At 36.8% G+C, this 12,661-nt stretch overlaps 1 protein-coding gene across 3 annotated transcripts in view; it reads right to left on the reverse strand.

Annotated features, from left to right (window-relative positions):
- Positions 1–4,518, reverse strand: part of CDH10 (cadherin 10) — a 93,810-nt gene extending 89,292 nt beyond the window's left edge. Inside the window, exon 1 of one of the 3 annotated variants that reach the window (XM_054284562.1) lies at positions 4,420–4,518. The gene's annotated coding sequence lies outside the window, so the exon portion shown is untranslated. Of the gene's footprint in view, positions 1–2,912; positions 2,966–3,982; positions 4,211–4,419 lie in introns of those variants that run through there. The other 2 variants (XM_054284561.1, XM_054284563.1) reach the window with 2 other exon arrangements.
- Positions 4,519–12,661: the final 8,143 nt, after the last annotated feature.

Below are 12,661 nucleotides of genomic sequence, written 5' to 3' on the forward strand. Positions count from 1 at the left end.
AGCTTTATGCCTCCTGCTGGACACACTCCTTTAACAAAAAAAAAAAATGATAAACACGCTCTATTTTATCGAAGTTAATAAAGACAAGAAACAGCAGTGGGACTTGCAGAAAAAGTCAGGTAATAAAAGGCTGAATTAAATTAAGAAAGAAATTTTACAGTATTCTGCTTCCTAGATTGCAAGCCCTGTTTAAGATAAAGGTTGTCCCTGTTTTACCTCTGCTGTAATCACACATACACATCTGAGGTAATTGTCTCTGACATTAAATAGTCAGGAAGACTGCATGTAAAAAGAAATGTGTATAAGATTTCAACTGGCAATTTTTTTGCCAGATCACCCACATATGAAAAAATGGACTGATAGGCCAGTAGAGAGAATATATAAGCTCAATAGCCTTTGGTTGGGTGTACTCTGTCTTCCCTCTAGATGAAAAGAAGTGTTCAGGTTCAGCTGATACCTTTTTGGGGTTTTTTTGTTTTTTTTTTCTGTGTGCAGTAATGCAGTCTGGTCACTACAATATACACAGCTCCCAGAGATGACAATTTTTTTTTTTCTATTGCTCTTTTGTAGAGTCATAAACCCACAGAAACAGGCATGTTAGGGAAGTCACCATGCCGATGACTCAAAGCTGAAGACATGTAAATCCAGGGAGCAAAACATGAGCAACTTTTGCTACAGGAGTTCCTCTTGGCCTCAAGAGTGATTTGGAGAACATTTAGAGCGCGGAATACCATTGCTGCTTCTTTTATTTCTTTTTGCTTTTAAGGTTTTCCAGAAGTTAGACAATAGAGGAATTATGGGTTTTTTCTCAAAAGGCAGGTGTTCACATCAGCAGATTTGAAAGGCCAGCATGTGCAGCATGTGTGCTTTTTAATCACCTAATGTTTCAGTGAACTGCACCTTTAGTTTCTATAAGCTTTCGTTGATAGTTACATACTATTATTACATACTATTGCTCATATAGAGCAAATGAAAGTGTGCTGTGATGTGGCATCCTCATGTGCAGTGAAGTCACCCTTCGTAATAATTTACTCAGGCATATTTAAACTGCTCATGAGAAGATGGTTTTTACTTTTCTAATTTCAGTTTTTCCTCCTTTACAAAAACCAATGTATCAAATAGTATGCTGGTAAAAAGCCCCATAGCAAATTCAGTGGTAACATTCATGTGGTTCATTGAAGTCACTCACAAAATGTTCCTTAGACCCTTATATTCTGCCCAAATAATCAGTGGTTTTCTTCTGTTTCTGTCAGTCACAAAATTAATAGTAATGTCAAAGAATTAGCAGTAGAGCAGGTTTTTTTCAAATCTATGAAGGACATTTTATGAAGTCTTGTTAAAACACCTTGGTGTTCACAAACATGATTTCAGGTGATAATAATGAATAAATGTAGAATAATATTAGCATAACCCCATATTCACCCCATTACTACTATTCAACAATAGTTCAATCTTACTTTGACCCCCTGTACCAGTGCTGCAACCTAGTGGTACAAAATTATACTCGTTTTCAATCAGACTGTAAGTATGGTTAGCAGACCTAAAAAAAAAAAATCACTTGCACAGAATTATCCAGATGAGACAGGCTCTATTGCATTCATTTCTTTCCTTCGGAAATCACATTCAGATCAGGAAATTACTCTCTCAGAATCAGAGGCAGATATTATCTTCAAATTAACCTTTTCTGACTTTTATATTTAATTATTCAGCAAGGAAAAAAACTTACATCACTTAGCTGAAATTTGTATACTGCTTTGTATGTCTAGATGTGTATTTTTTAAATCTCTTTCTACGTTTAATTAATTCTATGCTCATTTTCCCTCATCTATAACATTATTTTTCTGCATTTTTAACTACTGCTAAGCACAAAAAAGAACAGTAGACACAGTGTCTACTGTGAGCACATTTCAGTATCTCATCATTCTTCACAGACCCTTTGTCTATTGAGAACATGCAAGTTTGAAGTTTTAGTGTATCTATAATAATTTATTCTAATGCAAAGCCAAATAGATAATCTAGTAATATATAAGATTCTATATACAGTGTTTTTAAGTTGTATTTTGCTATTTTCTTTCCCACAAACTGCTTAAAGTATTATATATATAAATGGTTGGCAAGGCAAGTAGCCAAGACATATTTTCCAATGCTACTCAAAGTAACAAGAAAATCAAATAATCAGGATCAATTTTCAGTTTAAATATATGCATTATAATCATCACTCTTCAGACATTTCAGTGTTCCTCTTTAAGTGCACATCATTGTCTTGACATCACACTTAAAAAACCACAGACATAAATCTAAATTGAAATTAACAGAAACTGCTGCAAAAATTATTACCTATTTATTCAAACTTTTATATAACAAAGTATATAAAAATATGAGCCCTCAGGCCCAAACTAGATTAAGAGTTGATAATCCAAGTAGTATTCTTCTCTTGCCATAAACCCATATTGACTCTAAATAGCTGGTTTTCAACTCTTGAGGAAGATAACCTGTTTCCTTCTTGCTTTCCTTAGTTCCCTAAGTTCCTTCTTTCTTTTCCTTGTCTAAAAGAGCATAGACTGCTATTTCATTCAGAAGGTAAGCAATTAATATAAAAGTTTGTGTAGCTGTAAAAATCTCAATAAATCTTAGTACCAGACTCGTAATATTCCTAGTAAATGCCATATGTGAAAAGGAATTAGAGATTCAGAAGTGTGTTCCAGTCTCCCACTCTCTGCCTTTCCCCTCCAGTAACATCACCATGTAAATTTAAAGCCTACTACCTTTAAAAGAAGAAAAAAAAAGAAAAGAAAAAAAGACCCACACTATTTTTTACAGACCTGCTTCCTCACACTGTGCACATACTCACTCACTCACTCACATATGCATCCACACATACATGCACAACAAGTTGCATAATTAAAAAATACCTTCAAAGCAGCAGGAGTGCTGTTGGGGTAATACAGAGGCTTTTACTGAAATGAAAGACGAAGATTATAGGCAACAGCTCCATTTGTGTGGAAGCAACAGAGATGATAGGTCCGTTTCAAAATGCTGGCTGCTATTTGTCACTGATTGCACGTGTAGATGCATTCTCCTAAGCTGAAGGGCTGTTAGATTTCTACAGCTGCAACTAGTATCATGTACAGTATGAGCCTATTGAAAATTTCTTATGCAGCTGACAATGCCATCAATAGTTAGTAGTTGGGAGCATGGATTTAGGTTTGTATTGTGCTGAATTAATTTAACACCACATCAAATATGGATTTTATTGCAGCATTGACAATAAATGCTCACACAGGTGCAGACTGAATTTTTCCTCCCTCCACCTTTTCCCTTCTAACCCCTGTTTTTTCCTTCTCCCTCCACTTCCCCTTTACTGAAATGTCAAACGAGGCAATTTTATCCCCATCTGTGTGCATATAGCTCTGTACAGATATTTGAAATGTTGCTTGTATCCACTTTGCTATCCCTCTCCACAGGGATTTCCTTCATAAGAAGCATTTTTCTGTGAGTGTAGGTAATTATTCTGAAATTCAATCCAGGGCAGAATGATTAACAGTGAAAGCTGCAACAGACTTGCACAGGTATACAGAAAGTGAGGGCACATATGTGTGTGTTTCATGCTATGTTCATAACTGTTACACTATGAAACATTGTGCTTTTTTCAATTCAATTAGACTTTCTCCCCCCATTCTGAATTTTCAAGAACTGACTATAGACGGAAACTGCTGCTCAAAAGACAGCCTGCATACTAGGAGAAGAAAAAATATAAAATGCTTAGCGTTTCAATCCTGAATGCCTATGATGATATCAGTTTACTTTGAGGAGAGAATGCACAGCAGTTATTTCCTATCCCTTGTCTCATACTCCTGACGCATATTCATAAAATGCAGAAAGTTGCATACAGTAGAAGAAATATAGGAATCACATTAAACAACATACTGCTCCAATATAATAGTAATAATATCAACAGAAAGAAAATGAGAAAGGTTCCTACCTTTTATTCTGCTGAGAAAGTGGTGTCCACCCCAACCAAACTGAAAAACGAGCTATTAGAGTCCTTTTCTTGGTCAGTTTTCTCCTGTTATTTTTTTAAGACTGATCCTACTTGGATCTAACTCAGGCTTTTCCTCCCAGCATCACTTAACTCTGGACAGTCCGGAACCAAAGCTAAGGGGGGAGCTCTCCCTCCGACTGGCTTTCATTCAGAGCCTCTGATTTACGACCAAAAAAAAAAAAAAAAAAAAAAAAAAAAGACAAAAGAAAAAAGAAAGAAAAACCCACCACCAAAAGCGAAGACGCACCACCGCAGACACACGGACGCGCAGCGTGCACGGACACACGGACACACGGACACACGGACACCTCTCTCTCAGTGTCCCCCCTCGCTCGGAGGGGAGCGGAGAGAGGCTGTGCTGGAGCCGCAGCACTTACCCTGGGAAGGTTGGAGCCCGGGGAAGTGCAGGCTTCCCGAGCACACAGCGATTTGCAAGTGAATGCGGTGGGAGGGTACAGCGAGCGGAAAGCTTTTTTTGTGAAAGCCTGTCGCCCTCCCTTCGCTGCCAGAATGGTTCTCTGGTCTTGAAGCCTAAGCCTCATCTGCTTAGCTCGTCGTAATAATGAATACTGAAAGCACCTCCACTTTTTGTGGCGTGTTTTTCTTCATTAAATGTAACCGCTTCATTATATCACCAGTGGTCTTACAGCAGTGTTTATAAAAGATATATCTATTTTAAAAACCAGCATGCCGCCAAGTTAAAGGAAAACCTTTGAGGGCTGAGATGAAACCAGAGACTAATTATTTTCTTCATTGAACTGCTTTTTTCTATTAGATTAGTAATTTTTCCTCACACCTCACTATTTTGCCTTATGATTAATATGAAACAAGACAGGTTCATATAAAATTAGGGTTTTTTTCACATTTCTAGAGGTTCTAAAAAAAAAAAAAAATCAGCATCACTACTGATTCCCCGTTAATATTTTTTCCCCATTTGGTACTTGTGATGCCTGATTTTATTTTAGTCATCGTATCTGGACTTCACATTTTGCAATGTGTTTCTTTGCATCGAGTAATCTGTGTTGGTTTCATGTTTCTAATACAGCAAATTGGACTTAGCACAATCCTTCTTGGATCGTATCAAATTCAATCCTTTCATTGTGATACTGTAGAGAGTTATGTGTACATTAGTTAGAAAAGATTTAACAAATAGTCACATAAGATTAAACCAATGGATGTCAGTATTGCTCTATTTAAGAAGTGTCATAAGAGGCTTTCTCTGGTTGCAAAAAAAAAATCTTCAAAAAAAAAAAAAAAGGAAAGCCAAATTCTCTTAAAACAGGAGTTGAAAAATGTATTTGGGAGTGAGGAAGAAAGTAACAATGACAACTATTTCACTATTAGGAAATCTAATACAGAAATATGTAGCTCACTGGGTGTTGTTGGGCTACTCAGTTTTAACCGTTCTGCTTGTTTTTAGTTGCTTTCAGGATAAAAGACAATAAAAAAAAAAAAAGGCAAGAATCATTACCACGACTTACCATCATTTCCTGATATAACCACCTGCTGTTGCTTTCCCTTATTTGTAATCATCAGTAGGAACAGGAATGACCCATCACCTCAGCACAACCTTTTGGCAGATGAGCAAGTCAGCATTTCAGGAACATACTATACTAGCATGTGAAGATATCGTCTGTGGATAGAAACAAGTAAAGTAGCAAAATGCCAAGTTGTGGGGGCAGAGGGAATCTCTTTTTACTGCCATACATGAAATGATTTTGTTTTGAGAAATTCATCTACCCTGACAGATTTTTAATCTTTCAAGGAAAGCAATTAAATTTATTGACTTTCGTTGTACTTGGGCTCATAAATACAGTGCCATGTATAAAATCTCTGTAGAAAAAAGAGTATTCTTTCCTTCTCCCTTTCCCATTCTTTTATCACTATAAAAATCAGAACTGCCATGTGCCCCTCTGCTCTTGGTTTCCAATGACTTTCATTCTCAGATCCTCATCTTCTGCTTTCCTTCAAAGGACTAACTCAAGTTTCCTAGTCTCTACCACACTATGTAAAGATACATTCACAGTTCCCATTAATCCATGTGGAACTGGCAATATTATTGAGGCACCTGTTCTGTTTTCCAAGTTTACACATTTATTTGTGCTGAACTGAAAGCACAAGATTATTTTATTTTAAGCAAATTAATCTGAAGGTAAAGTTCATGGAACTTTCTTTTCGGACTGTACCAACTGTGCTTCTGTCTCCTAACATATTAGATTTAGGTTTTGATCCCAGAGCAGAATAAAAGTTACACTTTCAATTTAGTAATACTAACAAATTAAATTTTAAGGAAGGGAGACACAAATATGTGCAAATGTGTATACATGGATGCAAAATATCTTTATAAAGCTGGACTTCTTTTTGGATGATGAACGGAATATTAAGTGTTGAATATTAAGGTAAAAACCTCATCTCTTTTTAGCATTTTTCTCATTTGCAACCACGAAGTTGGTAATAAATGACAATTTGTGTAAATACAGAAAAATCTATTCTACACATGCACACACACATACACACAGAGATCTATGCGAAATTTTGAAAGAAAATAAATGGAAATAATTCAGGAAAAAGAAGGTCAAAGACCCTGACTGTGTGCTTACTCCTTTTTCTGTGAAGTATTTTGGTACATTTCTTCTAGGGATGTATTCAGCTGAAGTGAACTTATCTTATCCTAGAGAGATATTAATTTATTCAGGCATAGTTACTGCAAGTCACACTTGTACCCTTAAACTGGACTGACTTTGAGAGTTAAAGTTTAACTCTGGAAAAGCCATACTATTTCAGAAACTACTGTTTCTGTTGGTATGGTCAGCTGCTTAAAATTCAGTGTCTGTGAGTACTGATAGCATATGGTCATCTAAGGAAAAACATTTATTCAACCATATACTTATTCATACACATGACAGTAACTTTAAAACAAGGTGGCATCATAACCTTTTTTTAACGCTGCCTAATACTTCCCATTAGAAAAGTCCATTTTTAGTTATTTATCAATTTACCAAATAAATTATTTAGGATTAAATTTTCTACACCGATGGTATGCCTTGGGCAGAAATAATTTAAAAACATTTTGGCCAAAATGACACTGAAATTTCAGAGAATCAGAAAAAATTATACAGCTGAAATTTTCTCACAGAAGTGAAACAACCGTCATGTTTTGAAGGCAGAATGTGAAACTCCACAGGGTACAGCTGGCCTTTGAGTCACAGAAACTTAACAATGGGGACAGATTAGGTCAAGGAGCATGAAAATAAAGGGTGGTAGAAGCAGGAGTGGAGGCTGGAGGACTCATTCTTCTTGGACAGCAAAGGGAAAGAAAAACAACAACGTATATCTGATAAAGAAGCAAGAAGGAAGAAGTAGTGGCAGAATAGGGGCAAAGAAATAAATTCATGGAAACTGAACAAGGAAACCTGAGGTGGGAAAAAAAAGAGGAAGCACACAAATGAAAAGCCAGACAGATAAAGATCTTGCCAGAGACTGTGGGGTTGCTTTTTGCCATCTTCAAGGCACGCAGTTTTATCATCCAAAATTATGTATCTACTACTATACTATCCTGGAGATGCTTTCCTTTATTTTCATTTCTGGTCACAATAGCATCAGAGATACCATAGGCCAACATTTCTTGCATTTTTAGGAAGATGAAAAGGTATAAGAAAGATGAGAAAAAAATATCTGGAATTAGAGCCCATTCTCCTAAGCATTGCTACTGGCAAGTGTCTGTCCTACCCACTGGAATTCTCTCCACTCAGTGCTGGCCCACATGGAGCATGACAGTACATTAGTGGCCTCATGAGCCCTTGAAGTATTGATCACTGTGGTGCTTGTAAAGACTCCAAACCTAGCAGTGACCTGTATGGATCTTAATGATCCTATTTCTTCATAGTTTTATCCCACATTTGATACATTTTTTATCTCTGTAATATGTTACACAGAAACCCAACAATAAAAGTCAAGTGCCTCAAAGTTAACAAAAGCCAGAATTGTTTGTTATAAATAAAGAAAACTAAACTAAAATATTGTAGTGCATATATGAAAAGAAATCAATTTATTACACATATATCCTAATTATTTTCCATCTCTCTTCACACAATCCAGAAAGTACACTTCCTTGCTGCACAAGATGGACTGGTTTATGGGTAAGTCATAGTCTGGCAACAGTTATCTAGAAAAAAAATGTCTTTTATAGTAGCCAGAAAATTTTTAGGGAATGGAACTGAATGGAGGGGGAAATAAAAGTTTTCACAATCAAAACATTCTTTTTTGAATGAGACCATATCTAGTCCTCTGCCAGTTACACCTGCTTGATGCTGAACACATTACTTGAACCAGATATCTTCAATGGTTGCTTTCCTGTTCCTGTCTGATTCTTTCCAAGTTTCTGACGGAAGTGCTAGGTGTGATATAAAGAAGTGCTGAACACTCAGTTTCATGTGCTGAAGTAACAGCAAAAATTGTGAAAGTGAAGTCTGTGTGTTTTCCCTGAGTCTGCCAGTACCTCTGATCGTGGTTTCTCTCTGTGTCCTAAATTCTATTTTTTTGGAAAAGGTTAAATATCATGGCCCCAAGTCAGACACTTAGTAAGAGGACAAGCGAATGTTTGGAAAACATTAATGCTAGGAACTACAGAAGTCCTTAAGAATTATGTAAAAAAGCAGGATTTGAAAAGTGTGCCCCAAACAAAGTCATACACTACATTGAATAATCACAATGAAGCAGAATTTTTTAAAAAGAGAATATGTGCCTTTAAGACAATAATCTAGGAAAATATATGATCATTATGCAGCACATCATAGCTGCAGGATAAGCAAATAATCTTAATATTTCCCGAATTTCTGTAAGATTGAGTCTAAAGTCTTATCTGTTTTCTTCTACAATGACTACATGCACATCTATAATGTGGATTAGTTATTCATGAAATGCACATGAATGTACTAAGTACTTAGATATGGAGTCTAGTTGGAGGCAGCATTTCCCAAGGATGGGTATCAGGGAAAATACTGTTGAACGTTTTCATTAATTATCTGGATGATAGGGCAGAGTATGCCCTCAGTCAGTTTGCTGCTGCTGACACCAAACTGGGAAGAGTGACTGATGGGCCATGCTGCCATCCAGAGGCACCTCAACAGGCTGGAGAAACAGCTGATGGGAGCCTCATGAAGTTCAACAAGGTGAAGCACAAAGTCCTGCGTCCGGGGAGGAACAACCCCACATATTCCAGAAACTGACCTATTGGAAAGCAGCTTGGCAGAAAGGACCTGGTTCTCTGGACACCAGGCTGAATAAGAGCCAGCAACGTGTCCTTTCTGCAGAGCAGGCTGATGGCTGCATTGGACAAAATACTGCCAGCAGGTCAAAGGAGGGGATCCTTCTCCCTGCTCAGCACTGGCAAGGCCATGCCTTGGTGTCCTTTGTCCAGTTCCAGGCATCCCAGCACAAGAGAGACACGGACACACTGGAGAGAATCCAGCAAAGAGCATCTCACATGTGAGGAAAGGCTGAGAGCTGCAACTCTTTGCACCAGAAGAGAGAAGGCTCGGGGAGATCTTATCAGTGTACATGAGCACCTAAGGGAAGGTTGCAAAGAGAACAGAGCCAGGCTCTTTCCTGAGTTGCCCTGTGATAGGACCAGAGGCAATGGGCACAAAACAAAAAGCAAGAGGTTCCTCCGAACATCAGGAAACACTTCTGTCCTGTGGGGGTGACTGAGCACTGGCATAGGTTTTCCAGATGGTTGTGGAGTCTCCATCCTTGGAGATACTCAAAAGCTGTCTAGGCATGGTCCTGGGCAACCAGCTCTAGATGGCCTTTTGTGGGAAGGGTTGGACAAGATAACCTCCAGAGGTCTCTGAGAACCATAAAAGTATAACAATAAATAGTAGAGAGAGGTGACAGTAATATAGGAGCAGAGGATCCAATGTCAAACAGTCTAAGTACTCTGGAGGAACACATTGGTAGTACTAGGAACAAAAAGAAGGAGGAGCAAAATATCTCACAGTGCATGCATTAAGGAAAAAATCCAACAGCAGTACCCTATTACTTTCCTAAAAGTAGCATCACCTCTCCATTCCATCCAGTAGTGTTCATACCAGCTGCTGCTCTGACAATACCAACATTTCCTTTAACTCTCAGTGCAGTCTCAGCAATGTCTTACAGTGCCCTGATTCCTGTTATGAATTCCCCTTGATCTATTATTATAGTAAAAAACCAAAACAACAAGAAAGATTTTTTGACTTCTTTGGATTTCTGGCATCTCATTTTAACCAAAACAACAGGGTTTTTTTGCAATTTTTGAAAGCTGAAGTAGCTGGCTCCAAACAATCAGTCCAACATCCAGTCTTTCATTAATTGCAGTTATTTCAGAATGTGCACATCCTGATATCTGCTAAAACTCTTTTGCTTTTATAAATCTGCCTTCCTACTCCTCTATCTTAGAGTGCAGATGTTCTGATGTTACTAGTGAATTTTAGTGCAATAAAAAAGTTTATACTTACATGGAAAACATCTACAAACATGGAATTATGTGTCATTTATAAATGAAACATAATTCATACAGAAGTCTACACACAGAAAAGATTAAATTACTAAGAAACTAAGAAAGGTGTCAAAAAAATATATATTGTATAAAAACTTGTCTTTGGTTTACTTAATAATTATGGAAAAAAATTTATAGCAACCAGCAGGACAAATCTTTATGGATTATTGGTAGCAGTCTTCAAATAGCCTTTCATTTCTTTAGCAGTTAGAATAGACAAAGCTTTTATAAAATAATGCTTTATTAATACAAGGAAGCAGAAGTCTTTTGATAGAACAGCTATCCTCTAATTTGGACCAAAATTATTTCTGTATAATACTATGCAAATATATATGAAAAAAGACATCATTACTTGACTTCACCAAAATTACTCTGTAGATTTCCCTTTTTCAAGTCAGCCAATTGTTCATTATTTTTTTTGTTAGTACTAGTTCAAGCCTTTTTAAAGTTAATTTGCAGGTATAAGACATCACACGGTGTAAAAGACCCACTGCACACCAAAGTGTTCTTAGTAGTAGTTATGTGAAGGTTGCCAGGTCTCTCTTTTCCTTGATCTTTCCATTTCTTATTTTTCATTTAGTGATAACAGCACCAGAAATGTTACAAACAATTACAAAAACTTGTTCTTTTATTCCCATTAATATGTCTCTCTGCATTCCTAAGTAAATGGTATTTTTTATATTTCAGGCTTATTGACATGTTTGCTTTAGATGCATGGTTTTGATTTAATATTATATAACAATGCTGTTACACATAAATCTGTCTCTGCAGGTTTATAAGGCGGTTTAGTGTCATTCCATTCCATTCCATTTAAATAAGAATGTGCATGCAAATGCAATTGAAAATAAATTAACAAACAGCCAAGAAATCTTACCTCCCTTGATAACATAACATATCTGGAAGAATGCAGATTGAATGTATCAATTTTTCATTTGGCAAGTGTGATGGTGATACATTAAGAACAGCTAAACTGCTAACCACCTTTGGATCAATTGCTCACAATTGAAAGAAACTATATTCCCTTAGAGAACAAAATCAAATTCAGCATACATTTTCAGTCTAAATAATACCAGGAATTATATTTATAGACAAAAGCAGACAGTAAATCATAACCTTGCTCAGTAGAAAAGACAAAAATAAAAAAAAAAAAGGCTACATTTCAACATGTGTATACTGTTTTTGCCATATTACATTTGAATTCAAAGACTTAGGGCCATATTAAGCTCTTTAGTCATTGAATGGTTCATATGCAATTAGTAGGATCCACATTGACTCTTCTCAGCTTTATCAGATTATGAAAAGTGTTACTCTTGTGCTATCATCTACTTGTCAAGAGGCACAACTTCTTGTCTAGCATATAAGAAGGGAAATAAAGAAGGGGCCTGTTATTTCTTATGCTGTCCCTGTTATGGGTCAAGTTGCCAATGTACAAAGCAGTACACCTGAGGAAATGTTTTTTTTCCACAGAACCTACCTCATAGAGAATGACATATAGAGGGCATAAGTCAGACAAAGAGAAAACATTTTAACAAACAACAACAAAAAATTCCCCCAATTCTTTCTTAGCAGGTTTTAGGTGATTTGCAAGTCAAGCTGCAATTAGCAGGTCTGGAAGTACCATTAGCAGTCTTTCCTATTTCTTCTAAATTTTACCTACAGATTCTCCTACAGGAATTAATCATGTGCTTGTACTCCACCTTTACTTTGAAACACCTCCTTAGGAGAGATTTTTCTAGGGATTGGATAAGAATTTGTGTTCTGACTGAGAATACAAAACTATGTAACAGGAGAGGTTGTAAAATATTTTTTATTTACTTACTGGAATTGATTCAGATATCTGTTCTTTTACAGGTTCTATTCACAAAAGCACAGGACAAGGGGAAATTACTTCAAACTGAATGAGGGCAGGTTTATATTCGACAGTAGGAAACGATTCTTTACTGTGAGGATGGTGATGCACTGGAACATGTTTTCCAGAGATGCTGTGGATGATCCATCCCTGGAAGTGTACAATACCAGGTTGGATGGAGCTCTTTGCAACCTGGTCTAGTGAAAGGTGTCCCTGCCCATGGGAGGGGGTAGGA

Source organism: Melozone crissalis, unplaced genomic scaffold (assembly GCF_028551555.1).
Source record: "Melozone crissalis strain CALT ecotype California unplaced genomic scaffold, PUWL_Pcris_2 ptg000042l_1, whole genome shotgun sequence".
Taxonomy (NCBI): Eukaryota; Metazoa; Chordata; class Aves; order Passeriformes; family Passerellidae; genus Melozone; species Melozone crissalis.